Source organism: Crinia signifera, chromosome 8 (assembly GCF_055691185.1).
Source record: "Crinia signifera chromosome 8, ASM5569118v1, whole genome shotgun sequence".
In the NCBI taxonomy this organism is placed as follows: Eukaryota; Metazoa; Chordata; class Amphibia; order Anura; family Myobatrachidae; genus Crinia; species Crinia signifera.
The window spans coordinates 38,661,450-38,667,449 of NC_139224.1; the positions used below are offsets into that span (position 1 = coordinate 38,661,450).

The window sequence follows — 6,000 nt, forward strand, 5'->3', positions numbered from 1 at the left end:
CATTTTCAAGGCCTTGACTATTATAAGAAGTGGAGGGTATGAATCATAGGATAGATAGACATTAGGTCTGCAAGCATAAGGTTGACCACTGATGGTCAAGTGAACATGCATGAAGGTCGACCTTGAATGACTCGCTGTGCTCGCCAGGCTTCGGGCGCAGAGCTTTGCTGCACTCAGCTTACTATATTATTCTCCCACTATGACCTAGTGGATGGTAGGGCATGAAATACTGCCTGTCGGCACATGTCGGCTCAAAAATAAGTGCAATCCCCCATGTCAACCTTTTCACTGTCGGACTTCACCATGTTGACCTAATGCTTGTCCCTGTCGACCTAACCCATATCGAACTTCAGTCATGTCGATCTTCATGCATGTTGCCCTTCAGTGGTCAACCTAATGCTTGTCGACCTAGTAACCGAATCCCGAAGAAATAACCTGTCCATGTGGCCTGATGTATGTGGGCCAGACCTCCCGTAAATTTAAGAAGAGAATGGCCGCACATAAGTCCTCAATCAGCCTTACATTACGGGGCAAGGATGTGGATCAACCTGTGCCCCGGCATTTTAAAGCAGCAGGGCATGTATTGGAGGACCTCAAATATTACATGATTGATCATGTGCCACAGTCCCTACGTAGAGGTGATAGGATCAAAACCCTTTTGGTGCGTGAATCCCAGTGGATCTTGCGTTTGGGCACAACAGGGCCTGGTGGCCTAAATGGCAAGATAAACTGGAATTCTTTGGTCTGAATTTTAGTGTATTTAACAGAGTGATATAACTGGTGCCTTTACTGCATTCTCTTGGTGTGCTTATGTAAAATGTAACTTGTGTACTTTTATTTGTATTTATTTATGTCTGTGTTTTGTTTCAGTCCCGCTGCACAGTGCCCCCGCTGTTCTGGACTTCCAGCCAGAGGCAGAGAGGTTGCACAGTCTTTGGACCGCACCAGACACCTTGTGCAACGCAAGCTAAGTGGTTGCCATGGTGCTGAGGGTGACATGACCGTAAGTGCGTCATCTAGATGTCCAGGCGTGACTCAGACGGTGGGTGAGGACGCAGCAGTGTGGTAAGTAGCGGGGTATATGTAGGGGGGTTTCTTTGTTGCACAAATTGCTGTAGGTATCTGAGGAAGGGACTTAAGTTCTGAAAACATTCATACCTTTCAATACAGTTGTGTTGTATTATTGCCAAGTCTCCTGAGTGCTCTTTTTTTGAAGTGGCACCGGAGCAGCTGAATAATTGGAGTGTCGGCATAATTGGATATATATATATATATATATATATATATATATGTATATGTATATATATATATATATATATATATATATATATATATATACTGTGTGGGGGCGGACCGGCGCTCAATCACTTTTAGTACTTTGCTCCAAACAACTCTTCTTTATAAGTACATGGTGCAAAACATACCAACGTTTCGGGAAGACCCCGTTATCAAGGTGCAGAAATACAACAAGTAGTTTACCCAAAGGACAACTACATCGAAGAACTAAGACCCTTACTACTACAAGGTTTAAGGGAGAATATTCTCACTAAAGAAGAATTCCAGTATCTCCTACACATGAATCCAACCACTCCAGTATTTTACTTTCTCCCAAAAGTACACAAATCTATGGACAACCCACCAGGAAGACCAATTGTGGCAGGGATTGATTCATTGACATCCCATCTATCAGAATATGCGGACATTTTTTTACGACCACACGTGAACAATTTGCCATCCTACCTGAAAGATACAACTTCAGTTCTGAACCTCATGGAGGATTTCACATGGAAGGAGGGATACATGTGGGCGACGATAGACGTGCAATCCCTTTACACCTGTATCCAGCATCATCTGGGCATTGAAGCATGCAATGAATTCCTCGAAGAAGATTCTTCACTATCAACAGCACATAGGAAGTTCATTTGTGACGTCATGAATTTTATCCTGAAACATAATTATTTTAAATTTTTAAACCGTTTTTATTTGCAGATTTGTGGAACTGCAATGGGCACAATATTTGCCCCAAGTTTTGCAAACTTGTTGATGGGATATTGGGAGAGAAGGTACATTTATAATAACCACCCGTACAAACAAAACATTGTCTTTTTCAAAGATATATAGATGACATTTTAATAGTTTGGGATGGTTCTGAACAGAGATTTTATGAGTTTTTAAAATATATTGGAGAAAACGACCTAAACCTGGCTTTCACATCAAACATAAGTGACAAAGAGATCGAATTTCTGGACTTGGTACTGACGGGCACAGGTAATAATGTGATAACAAGGAACTTTGTGAAGAAGGTAGACACCAACAGTTATGTACATTATGAGAGTGGACACTTATTGAAATGGAAGGATAACATTCCATACTCCCAATACCACAGGATAACCCACAACTGCAAGAAGGAAGAGGATAGAGATGCACAACTGGAAGCAATCACAGACAGATTCAGGGAGAAGAAGTACCCAACCCATGTATTGGAGAGGGCCAACAAAAGAGCAAGGGCTTTGGACAGGAAAAAACTACTGGAATACAAACCCAAAGTGAATAGAGAACCAGATTTCAAATTCATCACAACTTACAACCATCATGAAGGAATCATTAAGGAAGCACTCAATAAACATTGGAACATTCTACAGATGGATCCCATACTCAAAGACTCATTACCCATTAAACCACAGATTGTATACCGGAAACAAAAAAACCTGAAGGACCTCCTAGCCCCCAGCATGCTTAAAGATGAATCGTCCAAACCCAGTGGCCTACCCAAATGCACTGGCAGTTACAAATGTGGCCACTGCATCATCTGCAAGTATCTTCACCCCAGCAGAAAGAATTTCTTCAATAAGGACAAATCCAAAGAATTCAAGACTAAAAGCTTCATCAACTGCAATACATCAGTAATTTACATGTTGGAATGTCCATGCGAACTACGTTACGTAGGTAAAACCAAAAGAGCACTGAAAATCCGGATACAAGAACATGTAAGGAACATTAAGAATAAAGTACAGACACATGCGGTCTCCCAACACTTCAGCACTCACCATAACTCAGACCCCGAAAAATTTACTTTTAGAGGCATTGAACTTGTTACCCTTGGAGAGAGAGGGGGTTATCTATCGAACCTTCTCTCACGTCGAGAGATGTACTGGATCTTCGAGCTGAATACGCTACACCCAGAGGGCTTCAATGATAGCTATGAGATAGCACCCTTCATTTAAGAGACAAAAAGAAGAATATCTCCAGCGGTCAGTAGTTCACTACAAAATTTCCGCTGAGCAGTACCAGAATGGGTCACCTTCTGAGAAGTCCAGCAACAGCACCTCTGTGCTTATTCCACCTACTAGACCTCTTCCTTTCAAACTTATAATTGCCGACACATTAGGTTGTCATCATCGACACCTTAGAGGAGGAACTGGGTACATGCATTGATCTCCAACCAAACAACTATACAGCCATACCTCACTGGGACGCCCAATTACATCCGAACTTGGAAGCTAAGCAGTGATGGGCCTGATTAGTACTGGGCAGGGGGACCTCCCAGGAATATCGGGTGCTGTATCATAACATCGGCGGAGGGTTTCTGTATGTGCGGTTCCTTTGTGGTGTCAATAAATACTTATATTCACTGGACCACTTGTCTCTGCTAATTATTCGTATAGTTCTATATTATCGGACATGCTTTCAATTATGTATCCATCACTATATATGCCCTTTGAGTATAAATATTAATTAATTTATACACTTCCACATCACACATATTTCTACAGGGTTCTGTTTGTTTATTTATTTATTTATTTATTGGCTTTCCTACTGATAGTGGTTTACTTTCATATTATAACGTTTAATAATGACTGTGCATCTGTAAAATATTAATTTTTTTTTTTATTCTTGCCAATTTCTGGTTCTCATATAATTTGAGAATCACTTACAGAAAAACTGAATCCACTACACACGGGCTTACATTGTCTCAGAATATGAGAAAAAAACTACTGTGAACATCCAGGCATCCAGCAAGGACTGGTGACATTATGCGATCACCATGGAAACCCCCGCAATACTAACATATGGGAACATCTCACAGTGAAGTCTCCAGAGTAACACAGAATGTCAGAGACACAGCGTACTCGCACAGACAAGGACAACCATAGACGGAGCGCGCATGCGCACGTAGTGTCACAATCCGAGCTGTCAGACAGACGTTCTTACCGGCTAAGTGCCTCCGCAGGTTCAGCTTGCGGTCCAGACGTCATCCCTGCCGGCGTCCTGTCTGCCGTGCGCCATCATCGCTGCCATCCTCCAGTCCTCTCAGCGCTGCTGAGTCCGCGGCTGCGCGGCGCACCGCACTCCTGTCTCCCAGTGACAGTCCCCAGTGCACGGCAATCCACCTGTCCGCCGCCATTGCTCCCAGTATCCAGCATGGCGTGCACAAACACACTTTCCCGCCATAGCAGACATGGGGGCTGCCATGTTCTTCCCAGTCACATGTCTGTACTGTCCAATCCTGTTTGATCTGATCTCCCTGTCATACCTGCCCGGCCAATCCTGGCCACCCAGTGGGTATAAGTATGCTGGGAGCTCTCAGATCAATGCTAGTGCTTCAGTTGTCTCCTGTGTATGGTCAGCTGTCCTTGTCTCCGTGCAAGTGTATTTCTCTGCTGGTGTTGTCTTCCATGCTGCAGTGTATTCCAGGTTATTCCATCTCCTGTTGAAGTCCAGGTTATTCCATCACCTGTGAGCCTGCCTCGTCAGCCTAGCGACCAAGCCTAGCTCCGGGACTCTGGTCCTCCGATGCTCCAGCATCATCCGCCTCCGATGTTCCACCATCGATAGTCCGAGATTCCGGACCCACAGTCAAGCTTCCGTCCGTCATTCCGGACCCACAGTCAAGCTCCTATCTTCCGTCCGTCATTCCGGACCCACAGTCTCCATATCCGATATCCATCCGATGTTCCACCATCGATACCATATCCATCCCATCTGTTAACTATTGCAATCTGCATGAACTGTCATTACTCCTGCATACTTTACTGCCTGTACCGTTACAACCTTCTGCATAATAAATCTGGTTGTACTTTTACCTCTGACTGCTTATTGGCTCTGGGTGCACTGTCGCGCAGTTCATGCGCAAGGGTCCTCTCCAACCTCCCCGGTTCAGGTACCGGTCCAGGTCCCCACCAGAGGCCTCAGTCTTGTCGACTAAGCCCCTGGTGTGACAGTAAGCACTAGCCAAATGGATCCAGCCGCAAACCAAGCATCTCCACCCAGCCCTGTACAGCAACTGGCTGTTCGCTTGGATCAGCAAGAGGCTGCGCAGAGCCAAGTGATTCATTGCCTGCAAGATCTGTCTTCCCGGCTGGATAAGCTACAGACCACTCTCAGTGGCCCTGAGCCTGTCAGAGAACTTCCAAGTCCCGTTCATCCTCCTGTAATGGCTGCTGCACCTCGCCTTCATCTGTCTGTCCCCACCAAGTATGATGGGAACCCCAAGACCTGTCGAGGTTTTCTCAATCAGTGTGAGATTCACTTTGAGCTGCAACCCAGTAACTTCCCTACTGAAAGGGTCAAGATCGCCTACATCATCTCCCTCCTGTGTGGAGCAGCGTTAGAATGGGCGTCTCCCTTATGGGAAAGATCTGATGCCATCCTGTCCAATTACAAGGACTTCGTGTCAACATTCCGGCGTATCTTCGATGAGCCTGGGCGATCAGCATCTGCCTCCACTGAACTCCTCCGTCTCAGACAGGGATCCCGCTCCGTCGGGCAATATCTGGTCCAGTTCCATATTCTGGCGTCTGAACTCTCCTGGTGTGATGGGTCCTTATACGCAGCTTTCTGGCATGGCCTATCCGATCGTATTAAGGATGAACTCGCTACCAGAGACTTACCTTCAGGTCTAAGTGACCTTATTTCATTGTGTGTCAAAGTAGACCTACGCTTCCGAGAAAGGGCTATAGAACGTCACAAGAGCGCTCCAGTTAAAGTGCCAACTCCTCC

At 45.2% G+C, this 6,000-nt stretch overlaps 1 pseudogene; it reads left to right on the forward strand.

Moving 5' to 3' along the window:
* The first annotated feature begins 3,450 nt into the window (after window positions 1–3,450).
* LOC146029229 (5S ribosomal RNA) lies at window positions 3,451–3,568 on the forward strand (annotated as a pseudogene).
* The last annotated feature ends 2,432 nt before the right edge of the window (window positions 3,569–6,000 follow it).